The sequence below is a fragment of the Calonectris borealis genome, chromosome 1 (assembly GCF_964195595.1).
Source record: "Calonectris borealis chromosome 1, bCalBor7.hap1.2, whole genome shotgun sequence".
Taxonomy (NCBI): Eukaryota; Metazoa; Chordata; class Aves; order Procellariiformes; family Procellariidae; genus Calonectris; species Calonectris borealis.
Window position 1 is genome coordinate 161762615 of NC_134312.1, and position 21171 is coordinate 161783785.

Here is a 21171-nt window from a genome sequence, read left to right on the forward strand (position 1 = left end):
ACTCAGATGTTTTGCATTTGCTTCTTTTGATACTTCTTTGAACTGCTGACAGAAGGGGTAGGTTAAAAGCTCTGGATCCTGCACAGAAAGGTCCACAGAATTTTAGACCTTACTATTTCGGTCCTCTCGGATATTTTGCATATTGAATGCACTTCCATTTTATGAAGCTATCTATGACCAAGCCACCTAACAACAAAAAACAAAGTTACCAGTGCTTACTTTCTACAAGAGTTCTTTATAGGCCCTTCAAAATCCAAAATTTGATGCAGACGCTTCCAATTATGGCCATCTTCAAAGATTTCTTTTTGAGACAACGTAACTTGAAGTGTATTGGCAGCTCAAAAAAGGAAAAAAAAAAACCAACCTTTAAGGATACCCCATTCATTCTGCTGCTTTTTTCTGTCTATTATGCAGAAAGCAACAAATAACTATGAACCCACTGACAAAATCCTGCTGAAGTAAGCAAAGTGGAACTACAGCAGTTTCAATCATTCCTCCTGTTTAACCTCATCGCCTCAATCCTAAAAGCCTTCTGCACAGTTCTACACAAACCAACATTTCCCCCTTTCCAGTTTGTTTTCAGCAGCAGACGCCACCAGGGACTCAGCAGCAGCAGCAGGGACCAGCTCCAGCAGGTTTGGCACTGAAGCACTTTTTCTTACGTGGTACCAGCAATCATCTTTGAAATTTGTAAAGAAGAATGAGGTAAGCTTTCTAGAAAGCGAGAACAATGCTATAATAATCCTCCTGTCAGCCCTAGGGCCATCGCCACAATTCAGATGACCAAACCGCTCTGCTGCTTCATGAGGGAGGAGTATTGAGCTCCACCCAGCTCTGGCCTCTAGTTATTGCCACACTATTAGTCAAGAGGCCTCTTTATAGCTCAGAAAGCGTATTGATTTTTCTTCCCCCTTCCTCTCATTCACAACAGCGAGGACAGGTTATTTCAAGAAAACGACCGACTGAAGCCACCAACAATACCTCCTTCTGCTGGAATGTGCCTTAATCTTACGATTACGGCTATTATGCCCTCACTCTTCCTGTCCACACTCACCACTGCTCCCACAGGATGCATATCCAGGTCTAACCATTCCCTCAAGAAAGAATCACAGGGTGTCCATGCCTCTCCCATGGCACCCAGCAATCCGAATGGCACAGCCCACTTCATCTGCCATGGTATAAACTGGAACGAGCTGTTCAAGGAATTAGGAAGAGAACCAGAGAAATCAGATACCTTCTAAAAGCTTTAAGTAGCAGGAGAAATACACTCCACCACATACAGGAAGCAAAGAGCATAAAGCATTATGAAATTAAGTGAATGAATTGAGTAACATAAGACCTACCTCTAACTGCCAACAGGCAATACACAATCCCAAGAGTGAAATACCTGATACTCATTGCGTCACCCAAAGCTGTCTAGATGAGATTTAAATCCCATGTCTTTTTTTCCCCCCTCACAATACTGAATCAAAGACTCAAGCACAAGCAGATGGCAGGAAGCACTTCGTTCACCTGTTCTACAAACATGAAACCTAAGGTGCCTCTAGTAAGGCATCTTTATTAGATTTCATTGATCTGAAAAGCTAAAGCTAACATTTATTCACTTAAAGACTACAATAAATGAACGGCTTTAAGAAGGCTAGCACTAATACCTTGTAAAGGAAGGTAGCAAAGTGTCCCAGAATGATAAATCTTGGGAATTTCAAAAGATAGATTGACAAGGCTGAACATGCTGAAGTCCCCAAAATTAATCTTTTCATGTTTTGTATGAAAAGCCAGTTTCCTCATAGTCCCCTTGGCACCTTCACAGGTCACCTCTGGTCCAACCTGTGGAGTTGGTCGTTATTTTTGACCTGACCCTTGACAGGGGGGGTCGTTATTTTTGACCTGACCCTTGACAGCTACTGCTGTTATGGAAAGAGCATCACCTCATTCAAGGAAGTGAAAGAATGTCCAGTTTCCCAGGAATTAGAGAAAGCCTCGGTAGAGCAAAGACCAAGAAACTCCAAAATTTTCTCCAGCTCACAAACAGCCAGCAGGGCAAGGGCCTGAGGGCTCAGGGAACCACTAACTGGTACCGCTAGCAATGATCAAAAATACAGTCAACTCCTCACCACTACTGCTCCGGCCAAATCACCTTGATGTTTTGATATCTCACCATATACAAACATAGGACAGAAATTCCAGATTTGAGAATGGCAAATAAAAGCTGAAATAATTAATGCATCAAAGCCTAGGCTAAGGTCTTCAATGCTCAGGGCCTATGACATCCATATAGACATGTTGCACTGCAAGCAAATGCTCTACTTCGTGAAAACCTTAGGCGCATTTCGAAAGCCCTCTCAGGTAAAAAAAATGCACTTCACCCATACCCACAACTCAAACTTACACAACTCAAGTCGGGCACATTTAGATACCCCTGTACCTTAGAACAGACTCTTTTCTCTGAGACCTGTGAATTCAACCCATACTCCTTCCAGTCTTAAATCATTAACAAAATACTCAGAAGTTTCCTTCCTCCTTGAAAATGTAATAGACCTACCACTGCCGGAGAAACTCGCCATGGATATACTGTCCCGAGCAACCGCTGGCTAGTGCCAAATCTCCCACTCCTGAAAAAGGTCAGTAACAAAGCCAACTAGCGGCTCGCTTAAATGAACCTAATGCCATCGACCAGGGACACGAAACTAAAGAGAGGACATGGACCTTCCTATACTTCAATTATCTCCTGTCAGAGGAGGTGTGGGCTGATATACACCCAACCTCCCAGACCTCCTTTTTGATACCATCAGGCACGAAATATTTCCCTCTCACCAGGGGGGTGGGGACACCTCACAAGGGCCCACAAACAATATGATGAACAGTCTGGGTCCTTCCTGGATAGGAGCAATGGGGAAACAAGCAGCAGTACAATCTAGCAGCAGTGGGAAGCTGCTCCCCCATCACTCGATCCTTCCCCTGTAGACAAAAGCTCAATTCCCTCTACACTGCTTTCTAACATCAGCGTCAAACCACCAGGTCAACCAGCCAGAAACAGTCTCAAATTCTCTCAATGTGGAGACACAACAGACCTATTTATCCTTCAGCACAAACAGCTGTAGCACCATCAAAACAAGGAGGAGTAGCTGAAGTTAAACCTAAACCTGGAATTCGGTGGTGAGCAGAAGAAAACACTGTAAGAGTTTGCAGCTACAGACGGACCCTGGTTTTGTTGCTTTAAGATACATGATCCCAACTGGTCATAGGTCGGAAGTATTTCTGGACTTTACACTGACGTTATACTTTCATACTGAAACATTACTCAATGACAGTGTTGCTGCCTCAGCTCTATCTAGGCAAAGAGTGACCTGCGTCTCCAGGACGCTGCAGGCAGCTCACGAAGCCTTCCAGCCTAGGAAATTTGATTACTCCAGAACATGCTGTGTCTTTCCCCAGTAATACAGCTGCGTACCATCATCCTCCCATCTTCCAGGCTGCATCCCCACAGTGCTCAAACATCTACCCGCAATCTTACAGCTCTCTGTGGCCCCAGCCCTGGGCAGCAAAAGGGCTACCTTGGGCTCCGCAGAGGAACAGTCCCTGACAATCATCACGGTCATCAGTCACCCAACGTGAGCCAAAAATGTCGGCGTGCAGCTGCAAGTCAGGATAAACTGTTGAGTTATTCAACACTTTAAGCTCTCTGAAGAAGTCTACTCTTCCTTCATACCTGTAGTTGATTAAGCCATACCGACTACATTTTTATTCCAAATTTAGTTGAGTGTTTCGATACTGCATTTCTCTGAAGCCATAAGCAAATTGATTGTGTCAAACCCAAATAATCCAACCACAATGCTCAAGACAGCAAAACGTGCAGGGGAAGTATCAGCAGTAGAAAAGAAAGAGACTGGTTTTGTTTTTAAAGGTTTATTCACCAGAAATTAGTGACTTGAAACTGAAAAGCATTTTTGATCAACACTCTTCCTTACTTTCACTTCAATGACATTTTAATGAACACTTTCTAACTAGCTCTACTTACGTAAAGTTGCAAATGAACGTGGGAGAATACTGAAGAAAGGTAATGGAAAGAAAAAAAGAAAGAAAATTCCATGAGGCATTTTATTTCTTGGATGCTTCTGAGAAAATGAATAATAATTCATCTGAGGAAAAGTGATGCAGCAAAGATTCGATTGGTAAAAGACATCTGTAAAGGAGTAATAAGTAGACAGAAAGAGTCTGAATTATGATAGAGGGACATGAAGAAAGACACAGCGAGATCTGGAAGCCAATTAGGTTACTTTGTAATTCTGCAAAGATGAAGGTAGCGTGTTCACATCTGTCCTGAGTACTTGAGCCCCAGACAGCTAACAATAAACTGCCAGAAAAAAATTTATAGGAGAGCAGTAAATGCGACTGTAGGACTGGCTGGAGCCATCTGAGATGAGATTTCTACCCTGATATTGAAGAAGGTATTTTCATACTGTCAGTTAACAGGTTTAACATGGTTCATGGTTCTTTACTTCTGTTTTTATTGGCAGGTTGGACCAAATTCTGAAACCTTCCAGTAGAACCACAATAAGACCTATGAGGGCCTATTAAAAGTGGGGGGAAAAAGGGCAATATAAACAAGCAGACTGTTCATTCACCTAGCATGGCAGGAGTTTCAGTGAGAACATGCCAAACCTAAATAAATTAGGCTGTATAATTTTACTCGGCAGCATAAGGAGTAAAATAATCATGCAGTGTTGCTGAGATTCCAAGAGCTACCCAGAGGATGCAAAAACACCTAACACCATCAGGCAGCAATGGGAATACCAATTTAATACACTTTTTCTTTTTCCTGCCATAAATTTTTAACAGAATTTTTTCCAGTGTCTTGTAGCCGAGCTTTTAACCCCAGAAAAAGCAAGACTAAGAAGGTTCCCAAAATGGCAGTCACATGCCAAAGGTGGCAGGATTCACGTATCACTTTTGCTACGGTAGGATTACCACAATTTAAGAATTCCGAGGTTAGTAGAAAAAGTAGTCTATTTAATACTGCACACTACAGTTCTAGAGACACTGCAACCAACAGAGAAACTACAGAGCAGCTGTAGTAGAAGAGATGAAAATTTCACCCACCAAGTGTTAGCAGCAAGTAGACTTTATTTTTAATCTTCTTATGACAACTGTTATTCTATAAAAGCCAAATTTAAGAAAATGATGCTCAAATGAAGATTTCAGACTCACAATCCCAAACATACCAATGCCAAACATTTGAGATTTTGGCAGGTCTGCTCATGTCTAGAAACAGGCCATTTCTTCAGAGAGAGGGCCGTAAATGATAAAGGGGATAAGTTTCAGAGGGAAAGTATGTTGAGATGACACATGTCATGTCATCCACCCACCTATCCGCGCAATGCAGGAGTACCGCTCCTCTGCTGACAGCAGGGATACCACAACGAAACAACCCATCTCTTCGGCTATAGCAAAACATTACTGTATAGCCACCGTCCTGCAAGTTACCCTGGACAGACCCTTACACTAGTGCAAATCACAGCTGTAGCCCACTGCTATTCCAAATTTCACTCGCTTGTAGATGAGCCATTGCATACGCCAGCAACTACAGCAAGTGCCAAAGACTGACGTGCCCCAACTCGGAGCTCCAGCCTGTGTCTGAAGTTTTGTGGCTAAGATCTCCCATGAGCAACACCAGCTGGCATCCCACCACCACCTTATCACAGGAGAGAGAAACTGCAGGGCTCTACCCGGGGTTCATACACCCTCTAAAAGCGTAGAAAGTTGACACTACACAAAAGGGCCTTGTCCATGGCGGGAAGAATTACACGCCTCCCAGCAGCAGTATCAGCTGCACTGGATGTACGCAAATAGCATTAATGCCAAATACAAGTTACAAATTGGCATCGCTGATGCTGAAGCAACTTTTTTTTTTTAAAAAACATACTCAAAAACTGTATGAAAGAAGCTTTCCACTAATCCTTGACAGTAACCTTAGAGCATTTCCCAGAAGAGTTTAAATACGTATTTGGCCCTACAGGTACTTTCTTCATTTGCACAGCGTGGTATATGCACACGCGAAGGGAAAAGGGAGGACAGATGGCTAAATCTATGCATATTTACCAAGGTATGAATACCACGTTAAAGTCATAAGCAGTAGGCCAAGTCACATGTTTAAAATTAATTACACTTCCGCTACTACCTACAAGTCCACACTGCTTTAAAAATCTACAAGTCTGAACAAGATATGTCAGTGTGACATGATCACTTAAGTATATTAATCCCACATGGATATCCTCTGCTGCTGAATTAAAGGCATACAAGTTGTTCCATGCTACTGTTCAAATACATATTCAGCGACATTACTGCTGTCTGTTCCCCTCCCAGCAGAAATGCAAATGTCCCTAAAAGAAACAGAAAACAAAACATATGGGAACAGAAGCCTATAGGCAATGTTCTCATAACTCAAAAAAATATGTATATATTCCATGTATACACAGATAAATATACAGATATGTAGGTACAAGGAATAAATACATAGGATTTCCGCACAAAACTAGAAGTAAGAAAAACATTTTAATATCTGACAGTTCTTCCCTCCTGTCACACTCACCTTCACGGGTAGCAATTCCCCCCCCCCTTCCCAAAGCCTGCCCAGCGTTACTCACTGCTGACCACAGCGAGCCCCCGGCCGCAGCGCCGAAGCGGGGGGCACGGGGAGCGGGGGGGGAGGCGATCTGGCGGAAGCCGCTGGGGCGGCGACGGCCCCACGGAGCCCGTTTTCTCTCCCTTCCAGAAGTAACAACAACTTCGGACTCCCGCCCGCCGCACGCACACGCCGTGCCAAACGCCGAGTTAACACAACCGTAAGTCACCGCTGAACCAGATGCGAGGGGCAGGCGGCAGCGCCCGCCGCCCAGTCCCACGCCGCTGCGGCTCCCCCAGAAAAGCGAAGGGGAAACGAGCGGCGGGGGCCGGGGGACACCCGAACAAGTGCCGGGCTCGGGGCGCTTTCCCGCGCCCTCGGCCCGGCGGCGGCGGCGGCAGGAGGAGAGGCCGAGGCGGGCTCGGGGGCGACCGCCGCCCGCCCAGGTGCGGCGGGACGGGCAGCGGCTCGGCGGGGCGCGCCCCGGCGGCTGCTCCCCGCGCAGGGAGGCGCCGCGGGCCGCCGCCGCCGCCAGGCTCCCCCGGGGCCGGTACCGCCGCCGCGACTCCTCCCCGGGCCGGCGGAGAAACGAAACTCCCGCTGCCGCGCACCCGCAACGTCCCCGCGCGGCCCGGCCCCGCGGCGGGGGGGACACGGAGACAACGCGGGACCCGCCGTCCCCCCGCCGTGCCCCCGCGGCCGCGCGGCGGTGCGGGCGGCGGCGCGGGCGGCTGCCTTACCTCGGAGCGGGGCGGAGGGGCGGCGGAGGGGGGGCACCCGCTTCTCCCACCCGGGCGGAGGCGGCTCCGCGCAGCGGCTTGTCACCTCTCCCGCCGCGACCGCGACGGCGGCGGCTGCTCGCGTAGGGGCGGTCCGGCCCCTCCCTGCCGAGGCCGAGCGCCGCGCCGCACCGCCCCGGGGCCGGGCCGGGCCCGCCTGCCGCAGCCCGCACCGCCCTCCGCGCCGTCCCGCGGCGGCCGGGGCCAGGGCCGGGGCCCGGCCGGCGCCGGGGGCACCGGCCGACCCCGCGGGGTTTTGCCGGGAGGCCGGCCCGCCCTGGGGACAAACCCGAGCGTTTCCTCTGCAAAACAACGTGGGCGGCAGCGGTGGGGGAGTGCTGCGGAGGGGCCAAAATCCTGGGTTTGGGGCGTGTGGTTCTGCTTCCTTTTTACTGCAGGAGCCATGGAGTGTCACCATTACTGTAGGCTATTTTCTGGAGGAAACAAACGCGTGGTTTGGCTCCCAGAGCTCATTCTTCCCAGATTTTGACCCGAATTCGTGAACAGTCTGTTCCCCTCGAGTGATGTTCACAGGCAAGAAAGTGCTCTCCCCTCACCCACAGCAGCCAGCGCAGGCCCGTGGCACCCCTCGGCCCCCGTTCTCTCTCCTGCAAGCCGCTCTCCCTGGAGCAAGGGTTGGCACCTTTCCCTAAAAACCACAGAACATCTCCAGCCAGAGAGAGAGGGAGCTGCAATGGTTCCCGGTTTGCCTCCAGCCCGTCAAACTGCGCTTGTGCTCTGCCGGGTGAAGCTGAAGGTGGGGTTCAGCGGAGCTGTCGGGGCACTGCCGACTCCGGCCGTGTGTCCCCCGTGGTCCCCTCGCCCCCCGCGGTCTCAGCTAACCCCTGCTCTGTGGGTTGGAAGGGCTGGAGCCTCGTCGGACAAACCCCACAATTTGTTTCCAGGCGCTTTAGATCCCTGAGCAGGCTCTCCAGAAAGGCGGGCGACCAGGAGATGGTCAGGCACGGCCAGGAGTGAGGCCACAGCTGCCCCACCCTAAGTGGATCTAAACTGCTGCAGCATCACAGTGTAAGGGTGAGGGAATAAATCAGAAAGCACCTGCACTTAAATTTCAACTAAATTCTTCTAGTTTGGCCCTGAGGTCTTCTGCAAGAATCGGTAACTTAACTTTGTGATTTTTGCTACTGCCAATGTGTTACATTTTGAGGAAGAAAGTGAGCCTTTCAACTTAGCCGCCTCCTTTGGCATTCAGAGGCTGAGAAAGAGACAAAAAGAAAATCCTCTTTTTTTTTTTTTTTAAAGTAACGAGCAGAATGATGAATTAATATTTTAAGGCTAATTGGAAACCAGTTCTAACCAGTCTGTTCCAGGCGACCCCATGGATAAAGGTGTTTGAATATAACCAATGAGAAAAAGCATGTTAATATTGCTCTGCTTTGAAAGGGGAATATAATAAATGGAATAAATACAAAGCCTAGCCAGAGCCTAGCTGAGGATGCCACCAGGTACAACAAGCACCCTCCCCCAGTTTTTGGCTTTGAAAAGGGGGAAAAATAATAAGAAAAAAAAATCTGCTGCTACTGCTCCACCTTAATCCGCTGCTGAAGACGGTAGTCCCCAGGTGACCAGGAGCAGCGACAGCAACATCTCTACCCATTCCTTCCCTCCGTTTGTATGACTTTGGTCTTAGTGAATGGCAGTTCTGTCAAGGAAAATAAGCGAGGTTGTAAACATTTTCCTGGCACATCGGTTTTTAATCTTTGTTCAATGAGAGAAGGTAGAACTGAAAAAGATGTTGTTAAATATGCAAAAAGCCTCCACAGGATGTTCCATCAATAAGACTTTAGTACACAGGTGATATCATAAAACGCAGTATGTCCCGAGGCCTTCTATTAGGCATCTACTCATAGTGGAGCAGGATTAAATATATTTCAGGCCAAATCCAACATGTTTTTTTTACCCTGCTTTTAAAAACCTCACGTGAAGTGTCTGTTCTTTTCAGGCAATTTATTATGCCCATTAACTGTTTTTGCGCAAGCCCCTCTTTCTGCAAATTAACCCGGTTAAATTTTGTCTTCCTCTTGTGATTGTGGAGGACAATTGATGTTATCCTATTTACATATACGTCTAAAGCTATCATGAGGCATATTTTCCCTTCAGACTTCTCTTTCTGATTCAAATTGTCATGTTTTCCCAAACTTTTATCATTGCTGTCCTCTAGACACTTGAATGTAATGTCCACAACAGGGCACTGTGGACCAGCCGAGCCTCAACAGTAATGAAGAAAGTAGAATAATTAATGGTGACTTACATATAGCGTATTTGCTAATAAATCCCTCAACGAGATTTGTCTTTGTTGCAATGGCAACTTCATGTTGGCTGCGTAGGGGGCCAGCACCAACAGCACCCTTTCTTTGCCAGCTATTCCCTGTATGACTTTCATGCCTTCCTAAGTGCCTACTCAGCTCATTTGTCCTTATTGTGTTCATTTTGGATACTCTCCACCAATCGGGAGTATTTTTTTAGTAGCAATAGTTTGTCAATGTACATTCTGAAGTACATTGATATTAGAACATGGATCATTAATTTTGCAATTTTCTTTAAAAAATAATTTCTAAATCAGTTTAATGAGGCTTGGTCAATATTATCCTACATTGAAAGGTGCATCCTAGAAAACTGATGCTAAAGCAAGACAAAGTTAAATACCATTAACCATAACCATTAACCATAACCATATTTGCAGGGGCTTTTGTCTTATTTGTATTATTACTTTTTACTAAGAACATACCACAAAGACTCAAGATATCTTACCCTTAAAACAAGGCATATGAATAGGGCCATTCACATTTTACAAAATGATAAAATGATGTTCAGAAATGTTGAGTACGTAAAGCCGATCTGTCAAATCTTTTAACAGAGCACGAGAGCCCATTCTTCTGGTCTCCACTCCCCTGCTGCACCACCTGCACCTCGGGGGCTTGCCGTGAGGCCACCAGCCACGTCCCCTGCCTGGAGCCCCGGAGCCTCATACGAGCTAGCCTGCAGAAGGTGCCCGTAGACATTAATTTTCCACCAGCAGCCATCCCCCGCCCAGTGGTGCCCTCATGTGTCTCCACACGTGAATTTCAAACATTGGGATTCCAGGAATTTGTTCCATTTTTACGTGACACCAGAAATGTGGCGTTCATGATTTGTACACTGTGCAGCCCCTTTCTCTGGAACCTCAAATCCGTTTGGACACTTCGTACAAGGGAAGATGTATGGAGTTAAATAACTTGAGCCCATACTGGCATAAGCCGTGCTTTTAATTGAATAATAGTAGGTACCAAGAAAATCCAACAACCTGTTTTAGATCATGGCAAACTCCTAAGTTCAGACATGAATTCTCTTTGACCCTTAATTTTCAAGGCTGCCAGTAAAAAGAAACTTTACAAAAGAGCCTTTTTAGTATCTATATATTCACATGCTGCAGCAAGGGAAAGTTGGCATGCTTTCACTGACGTTATGCCTGTCTACACAAGTTGAGATTAATTTGTTGTTTCAAAGGCAGTCAAGTCAGTTCAACCCTATCTCATTTTTTTAAAGAACAGAAAAATCCAGCTGAGTATGAAGTTTTCCTATACGTGGGCATCTATATGTATGTACAGAGGCCATTAGGATTCATAGCCCATGCTATAACTCATTCTTTTCTTTCCTTTTCTTTTTTTTATAGGAAGGAGAAAACATGAAACTTAACCTATGAACTCATGCAAGTTAATTGAACAAATATTTTATTATTTAATGCTGGAGCATCAGGTTTCCATAAACAATTCACCCAAAGTTTGTGCAATGCCATCATCCAAGGAAACTAAATCTGCAAGCTGCTGCTTCTGCACAAGTTTTGCAACGCCTTTTTTCATGTATGCAACATTAAATTTGTTCATATGATGATTGGGGCATCTGCCCCATCTGTTCAGGATGCTTTTGCAAAATAATACTTCAAATACCTTCATGATACATTTATTAGGAAGTTTTACAGACCTTCATTATTTCAGCACTTGAGGCCATTAGTGGATCAATATATTACAGACACCATGTGCCATGTGCTATTAAATTTTCTCAAGACACAGCCACAGAGAGCCAGCCCAATCACTTTGTTGCTCATCTTCAGCAGTCACAGCAGAAGCCGTCTTATCCCACAGCAGACTGAGCTTTGCGTGCTATACTCAAAGAAAAGGAGAAACTAAGGTTGACCAAGGGCCTGGTAGGGGCTGGCTTCTTCTTTAATCTGCAGTGGTGCCGTATCTCCAGATGATCCTAAGAGAAATCCCATGCTCTGTGCTCCAAAGGAAGATAGGATCCCCCTGACTTGGAAGCAAATTCTTTCCATTTATAAATCTGTTGAATGCTTTGGCACTTTGTTCGCCGTGTGAAAAAGCCATAGCAGACGAGCATCTGAGAAGGAAGGTTGTCCATACGATTTCAGAAAATGAGTGCTTTCCCATCTATGTTCCAGCTCTAGGAAAGACTCATTTCCAGTGCGTCAGAGGGAGATAAGCCTCTACCCACGAAATACAATTGGGCTTTGTGCACGAGAGAGGAGCCTTTCCTTACTGTGACAGCCAACCAGCTGAAGTCCAGACATACAAGATTTTAATACATTCATTGTCTTAATGAAGAGCTGCAAATGTAATGAACGTGCTCAGGGCAATACAGTGCTCATATCCTCCAGCAGACCTGTGGAGGGACGTCTCTATACTACTACATATGACTCTTCTCTGACCCTATGGCCAAGTGACGCAGTGTGTGTTGCATGCAGATGGCTAAACTTTCTTCTACGTACAACAAAGCTGGCCACATTTGTGCTGCCTGGTGTGCACGGTTATTCCCTGAGCTTAGGGGATGGTGGTGTCTGCTTGCATGGTCAGTATTGTCTGTAACTATACCATGTGTTAGGTAGTCATTAAACAGTATGGACCAATGCAAATTGCCAGTGCTGAGCCCATACCATTGCCCTGTGCAGTCTAATTGTGTGCACGTAACCTCATAGGCGTCTCAACCAAAAGAAACATGCAGCACTATGACCATCCATCCTGAAACTAGGCTAAACTATATGCGTGGAGAAGAATTCTGATTAGGTTTGCCTCCACTTGGTAAGCATGAGTCCTCCACCTTCCCCAATAACCTATTCCAACAGTTATGTTCGCTGCTAGCACGCCGCCTCTCATTTCAAGTTTGGTTTTAGCCAACTTCAAATTTCCAGCCACCGAATAGTGTTGTACCTTTGACATGCAGGTTCAAAAGCCAGCCCTGACTGAGATCTCTCCTTTGCTTGTTGCTATGCCTGGCAGTCAGTTTAATTCTCTTCAGTCTTTGATAAACCACACGCACTGCATTTCTCAAGCCTCACATTGTAAAACTCCTTTCTGACCTCGAGTCTCCTACCCTGTAGATACAGCTAGTCTTGTATTTGGCCCTTTTCATTTGCCTTTTTGTTGAATTGTGACTCTCAATCAGATCATTCAGCCCCACTGGCAAAAGTAGTACATGCTCTTCAATATTTACTATCATCTGCAAACTTACCATAATATTTTATGTTGTCTAGATCATTGATAAAAGTATTAGGCAAAAAAAATCAATCTTGGGGGAAAAAACCCTCATCGCAATAATTTTCTTTGTTTATATCTTTTCATTAACAGTGACATCTGGAGATCAACCAGCGAGTCAGTTTTTAACCCATGTAATGTTAATTTTGCGTAATGGAAGTTCTTTTAAATCAGTGTTATTGTGGTATTGACTAAAAAGCTCTGAAGGAATCAATGGCTGCTATGTGAGCACAGTTGTCTTCAGCACTCAGAATTACATACTTTTCAAAGCAAGGGAAGAAGCACAGACACCTCCCCCAGCAAAAGAACTGTAGTAAGATCTACCTTCTGGGATGCTGTGTTGACTGATCTTAATTATATTTTAACCTCTGATTTTTGTTAATAAGATCCCAAATTAGCAATCTCTTTGCTATGGTTATGAATGACATCATTAATTATTCAGTAAGTCCTTTCAAGCTTTTAAAAACTGAGGCAACTTTGACAATACTCTTCTGGAATTACCCATGACCTAAGGAAACGCATTATTAGCAGCTGAAGACAGGTACTCGCCTAACTCTGTTAAGGCTGAAGTTTAATTTGAACAGATCCTGGCCTGCTTGCTCTCTTGCAGGTGGTATTTATTCTTTTTGCCACTTTCTCACGTGGATACATAATTCCTTTGTTCCAAATACCAAACAGAAATCTCTTGTACTGTTTACTTACCATACTTCATGTATACTTGATGTAGGATTCTTCCTTTCTTTTCCTTCTAATACTTAGTAAAAGTGCCTTTTACTGCATTTAATCCAGTTGCCCACTAGTAGTCCAGCAAGTAACTTTTTTTTTTTATTTTGTTACTTTAATCCCTGTCATTAATTTCTTTTTTTCCCACCTGAGTCTATACAAATTTCCTCATTTCATTTTTTAACCAGGGTGGCTTTCTGCCCAGTAAAAGCTTTACATGCTAATGAAATCATGGCTATCTACATATCCAGCTGGCTATCTTTGAACAACTGGCAGTTTCTCTTAACACTTCCTACTTCAAAGCCATGTTCTCTGTCCATTATGCTGACAATTAGTCTAAGCTTTGGGTAATTAGCTCTTTTAGAGTTTCATAGATGAATAATGGTGCTAGCATTACATGTTTACGCAAATGGAGTGTAATCAGATTCTAATCAGAAATACATAAACAACAGAGTAATTTTTAGAGTGACAATTAACTATTCTTTGTCAAGAGAAGGTCTGATAATGAGTCATTCCCTTTGGGAGCAGGGCATACTGCATTAAGAAGCTTTGAAAAGAAAATAACCCTTCTCCTTGAAGTTTGTCACTTATTTTTTCCATACAAGCTCTCCAGCAAACATTCTCTAGGTTGAATTAACCGATGGTACGTATTTTCCATTTTGATGTTTTATGTGTAGTTCATAAGCTTTAGCATAAAACAATTCGTCATAAGGTAAGATCCAAATGTTCTCCTATTGTTCTCCAGTATGTCCAAACGTTCTCTCCAATATAGGAGAACATATTTCACACATTTTACCCTATAGTTTTTTAAGGCTAGTAGAGACCACAGCAATAATCCAATCAGACCTGCATTAAAACAAGACCTACATCAAAGCCATATCCCCCTGAACTCATAGCATCAAGAGGTCAGGTGTTGCACCAGTTATTCCTACTGCCATGACACTGTCTAAATCAGGGCAGAACTTAATGCTAGTTAAGATGCTCATCTGCTAGGGAAGTTGTATTTTTTTAAATAACATTCCTTTTTTTTTAATACAAAACTCCATCGTGTATTTGTTTCTAACATGCTTTTTAGAATATCATTTTTGTACTTAAATGTGTAACTCGGTAAAAAGATAGCACACATATTTTTAACTATTGTTAGTTCCCTACCAGAGAAGTTTTCTCAGACTTATTAGTAAGGTTGCTAAAGTTCATACTTTACAGTTTCACCTACATCTATTTAATAATTTACAGGGTGGAATTGCATCACTGAATTCTGTTTCAACAAAGCACTTAACTTTAAGCATTTGTTTAAGTTCATTGCTATTTTTCAGACCACTTAAGTATGTCTTGAAGTTCCAGTGGAGCCTTGGTATGTTTAAATGGTTTGCCGAATAGATATGAATTTAAGTACAGATGTTTGGTTTTGGGGTTTTTGTTTTCTGAAATAGAGACTTATTCTTTAGTTTAATATACACTTTCAGTGTTTCTCCTACTAAATGTCTAAGAATGATAGCTGTTTAAGAACTTTGATTTTAAAATTACCTAGGAAAAATATGCAAATCTTTTTATAATTTATCCTTTGAAATACAGAACAAAGCATTGAAATATCCAGTGGCTTATAAACTATAGCAAATTTTCAAAATGTGCAAATGACTCTTATAGGAATATGCTCAATGAATACTTAACAGATCCCTAAAGCTACTGGCACAACTTCACAGAAGTTATGTCAGAGTTTTATACCTATGCAGCACTGCTGCAAATGGATAATGTTTAAATAATTCATTTCCTTCTACATGTAATGCATTGACAAGCATAGGTGCCCTCCTAGCTACCTCAGCCTCAGTTATGGTGTGAAAAAACAGTCGAGAGTTTCTGGAAGCACGAAGGTGCAAAAGTAACCTAACGAAGTAATTCGTGTAAATTCTGACATGAAAAATAAGCGTTGAAAACAAGAGGCAGCTAATCCATTTAAATAAAAAAAAATCCATTTAAATTTAAAAAAAAAAATTAAAAAACCCATACAGTATAATCGTCCCCACTGCAACGAAGCAGGTTCACAACCAGGCGATACTGAGTGCCCCAGTTCCGACTGTGCCGTCGGAGTTGGGTGTTGCCACACGCTCGGTGCCGTCGGAGAGCAAAGGCTCGGCGAGGCCAGCCGGGAGCTGCAGATGAGACGATCAAGTTGGGCGACCCTGGCAGAACGTGGAACTGGAACTGAGCAACCGATTAGAGCAAAACCAGAAGGGGTTTTATTTCCAAATCGATAGAGAGAGCAATACAAAGTGAAGTGGCAGATGGGAAAATGATACATGCTTTCACATCTACATAATTCACCACTAATGTATGATTCATATAAACGCTTTCTTGTGGATAAATCCAACGCTGCACTGTGAAGCAGCAATGCATCTGTAGGTTAACTAATAGGGTGTCTGGCACTGAACAGGGAAATCTTGCACTTGATTTTACATTTTGTACTGATGTTACATATGGAATAAAACTCTGATTTGGCAGCATCCTATTCCTAATTGTGATTTGGCTAGTCTGGACCAAATTTACAGCATGTAGGGTACAAATGGTGTCTTAAGTATGTTGAACGTATGCTTTTACACTTAAATGGCTGTCTACACTGTGTTTTACAAATCTGAAGAGGCACATATGTTGGGTATAATCCCCATTATTTTATCCTTGGCTTTTCTCTCCTGCAATTTATTGAGTGCCCTTTCTCAAAAGAACTTGACAGTGGCAGTCCTCTGCCTATCCAGGTTAGAGTCGTCTTTATTTTGAAAACCTAAATAGAGCCTTATTTGGGCTTCAATTTCTCATTGCCAAAAACAAGAGCTGGGAGACTGATACAGTCTTTTCTACCCCCAAGTAAAACTACCAGTCTTTTTAAATACTCAATAACATCTTTTTGCTGCATGATCAATACTTCATAGCACTTTGCCTTCTCAAAGTGCAACATAAGTGCTACGAATTCAATATAATGTTAGACTAAAGTTTAATAGGCTAAGGATTATATTCATTTAAGAGAATGCTATCAAGTCAGAAATTACATTAAAGTATGTCCTCTTATTTGTGTTATTGATTAGAACTACCTATGTTTTCTTCTAAGACTAATACCAATCCTAAACCGCCTTATTTCTTTTACTCTTTCCCTGCCTGAGGGAAGGGTTGTACACTACATAAAGGGTTTGTACACTTCATACCAATACTGCAATATAAACAAAGTCCCCATACCTTTAAAGAGGCAAAGGCTCATGCCTTAATAATCTGCACCGAACTTAATTCTTTGTACTGAATATATATTAACAGATTGTCTGTCACAAAATCCTAGTTTTTTTCTTTTTCTGTTTTTTTTTATTATGGATGTATCTCTCTATACTAGAGGATTTTCCTATTTGCTCCCATTGCGCCTGCAATAAATATGGTAAAGATTAGTGGTAAATATTACTGTTTTGAAAATACATCTTATGTATAGGTTTCCCGAGATGGTGCCTCATATGTCAGGGAGAAAAGGCAGCAACGGCACATTTCCCCTTAGGACAAGACATAAAGGCTGCCTGGATCACGGCCAAACAGCCTTGGCGCAGACACCACAGGTATATATTCGCAGTGCGTCAGGCTGCCTGGTCTCAGGAGCAGCCTAAGCAAAAGGAAGACTTTATTTCTAGGCCCTGCAACAAAGGTAACAAGCAATATACTAATCCAGAGCCAGAGAGCACGGAGAAAATGATGTTTTTGAGAAGACATGGCTTCTCCAGGGGGAAGATGAATGTGTGTGACAGAGGCTCTGGAAAGAAAAGAGACACGCTGGGCTGTCTTAAGGACGGAAGCTGGATCTGTTCTTTTCCTGTATCCGACGAGGGCCGCTCCAGTAATTAGATGAGATGAAAACGTGTGTAGGTTGTTTGCTGAAGAAAATAATTTCTAAGCAGCAATTTACTCGACTTGCTAATAATTTTCATCTTGCTTTCAGAAGGCTCTTTTCTCATCCCCTGTCATGACTACCATGACAATGGGAGGTTGTCCCAGGAGATATAGAACCATCTGATTCCAGTCAAAGGGGAGGAATGCTATGAAATTCCACACCTACCCATGAAAGGGACTAAGGCCTAATTCTTAAAAGCACGCACTCATTTGCTCTTCCAAATCCCACGCCACTGCTTTAACTGGATTTTATAAAATCATTGCGCACCATATGGAATTAAAATAGCATCTGGGAATTGGCTCAGAATTCCAAGTTTCCATATAATCCTCAGCCATATCTTTCCTATTCATAGATATACCTTGGATATCTTCCGAATCATTTATAGTGTCTACTTTCTAGATGACAAAAAAGGCTATCTATGTGGTTCTTCTGGAATTTCTTGGCCTGCTGTATCTTTTACTCCAACACACAGGACTAGGATTTTATGTCCCTTTTTACTTATAGATGTACATACTTATAATCTGTGGGAGATCATCAGTACCATTTCGTCTTTGTCTTTAAATTCCCATCCAAAAGATTTTCTCTTACAATCTTACTGATAGTATTGAAAGCAGCACCCATATATCTATGTGTTTCCACTCTTGAAGATAACGCTGAAGACCCTTACATGCATCTTGCAGCTGTGTAGCAGCACTGCAGTGCTTCTAGCAGATCCTTCAACACTCGGCACACACACACACATAGGGACAGTCTTATTAATATTCTCAATCCTTTATAATGATGTTTTTTGGACAAACGGAGAAGTGGATGTCTGCAACCATTTCAGCTTCCCAAAGAGACACGTGAATGAAGCCTGACGTACAAGTTCTTGTTTCTCATCAGATAGATCCAGAAAGAAACAACAGAGAAAGGGATCGATTTGGAGACATCATTTTACTATGCTGGAATTCCGTACAAGAGGAACTGTGATACCACAATCTTCTTCAGATTGTCTTCTGGAGCATGTGAAATGGCAATGAGCAGTGACTGATATTACACTTGCATTATTTACAACTCTTTAAAAGGCAAATTTAAATTATTCTTTTAGTTACTATGGTAATCTAGGAGACCTTTGCAGCCTCCAGCTTTTCTGAGTAAGGAATGAACTGTTGCTTCAAAGCACTTTCAATATTGCTACAGAAGATTATTTATGATGCCCTTTTTTTTTTTAATCTTTTCCTTTTATATTCGTTTGGCTGGTAACACATCAGATATTGCTGTCATCTGGAGTGGTGACTTCAATATGATAATTCTGGCACCAGATCTGTAGACAGCATGGGTTAAAGATGCTCAGACTTTTATGCTCATGTGTAATGATGTAAACCTAGATTTGCCCCATATCAGATCATGAAGGTACTCCTGATTAATAAAATATGAGGTAAAAATTTAGAGTTTATTTTATTATAGACTTACATAGACTTTTTCATTTTTTTGTATGTCTTCATTGGAGGATTTACATTGGAGGTAAGGTTTAAGTTACCCCTCCAGATGCTCTTTTTCTGTTGAGACTTATGAGAAGCGTTTCCAACTACTACCTCTGAACTTCACTGAATAGTACTAAAAATTGGTAAACCGCTAAAATATTACTCTATTACTCAATTTTATTGAAGCCTGGATGCAAACAAATAGATCTTTTAAAAGAATTACATAGCTATGAAAGGTGATGGACTGGGAGAGCCCTGAGATCTTAACTCGCGGAGAAGGTGCGATGGTGAAGTGTGGTGGTGCATTTTGTGTTACACCCACCAGTCTTCAGGGAAATCAGCCTGACATCACCTCAATTATTTAAGGAAATGGTCATCCTGATGATAATGGCTTTCAGTTATTACTGACCTGGATTTGATTTGAATCACAGATCAAAGGATTAGTTTTAAACTTCATTTATAGTTGATTTTTTCTTGTTTGAGTGTCAGTGGATATAATTCGTATTCCTTTCATCCTGATTAGAAATTATAATTTCAATTAAAATATACATTTTTAAATTTTCTTCTGCTGCATTTTTCCCAAGTTTGCAAAGATAGAGGCACTTAAGCATTCAAGGGATTTGGGTAGGCTTTGCATTCAAATCACTTTCTTTGTCCAGCCTCCTGTATATACTGCACAGAAAATTTCACAAGAATATAACATAACTTATAAGTTTGTGTAAACAATCACGTTGCGGTGGTAGCCACCATCTCAGAACTTCTGATAGCTTAACTTGTTTCTCTGGCGTTTAAATCCATTATCTGTGCAGCATCACAATGTGAGTAAAATTCATATTGTTAAAATTCATGCTTCTTTCCAGAGGAAACCATTGAAATAAAACATTCGGATTTTTCCACCTCATTATAGCCCATTCTTCAATTTCAAGCTACTTTTACATGCTCTTTCGAGAGAATGCATATGGAATGACACTGGGTTTAGGTTACATGAATTGTACACATCTTGCTGATGTATAGAAAATGTTGAATCAAGTGACCAAACATAATTAGAAAATTAATTTGACTGTGTCTACGTTGACATTCTGGCTTGGACCTTTAAAGCAGTTTTGAATCAAATTCCCCAGTTGTTCACATTTACGGCACATTGTTGTGTAAAAAGGAATGGGTTTTGTATATACAAACTAGATTTCTTTCAGAGAAACTAAAACTCAAGCCCCACACCAGGTGCTCCCCAAATGTGCTCCATCGCCACGAGGGTGTCCAAACCACAATGCCCAAACCAAACTTCAGACAGTTTCTAACTGCATGTGTGCCAGAGACGTTTGGTCCAGAACACCAGAGTAGACCTAGTCTGCGTCAAAACTTCAGACCACATTTCTTGAAGATGTAGGAGGCTCAGCATCTAACAGTAGATCTATTGATCCGCTCCTAATGCATGGCATTACTGGCTGACATACACATAGCCTCCGTTTTCTCTGCGTGCGGAGGCCTGCTGCGGCTAGGAGGAGGGACGTGCCTGCATGCTTTTTGCAAACCGACGTGCAAACCCGTGCGCTGAGGCAGCCGTTGCTGTGGTTGAGTGAATCACAGCTACTTAAACCTTGCTATGAGAGGCGCCCATCATCACACTAACGCTGCTACGTGGCTACTGTGCGGCTCAGCGTGCAGGCCAGCTCGTGGCTGCCCGCCGAAGACTGCGTGCCCATCCTCAGGGCACTGCTCCACGTGTGCTGGATGTGATTCTGCACAGAGCTTCTTCAGGAGCAGGAAGATCACCCAAAGATGCTGCTCCCAGGCTTGGGGCCTGTGCCGGTGCCCCTCGGAGGAATGTTCGAATGATGGCATGCAAAATTATACAACGCTATCAGATTTCAGCCAAATCGGGACTATAGGTCACGTACAACACAGAGATGTCTGGAAAACAGATGCTCCTCATAGCTCTGGTTATCTAAATGCACGTGGTTGGTTGCCTTTTTCACGTTAATGAATAGAAATCATGGGAAGCCTTCAGATAAGAGATTAAAATAATCGCGACTGCAGTGGGTCCAAGAGGTCCAAAGATGTTTGGCAAACACACTTAAAAATGCAACAGCTCTGAAACTACAGTAAATACTTGACACAAAGA

The 21171-nt window shown here is 43.1% G+C and overlaps 1 protein-coding gene across 1 annotated transcript in view; it reads right to left on the bottom strand.

Annotated features, from left to right (window-relative positions):
* MBNL2 (muscleblind like splicing regulator 2) overlaps nucleotides 1-7496 on the bottom strand; it is a 112090-nt gene extending 104594 nt beyond the window's left edge. The window contains exon 1 of the mRNA XM_075138268.1: nucleotides 7363-7496. The gene's annotated coding sequence lies outside the window, so the exon portion shown is untranslated. The remainder of the gene's footprint in view (nucleotides 1-7362) is intronic.
* Nucleotides 7497-21171: the final 13675 nt, after the last annotated feature.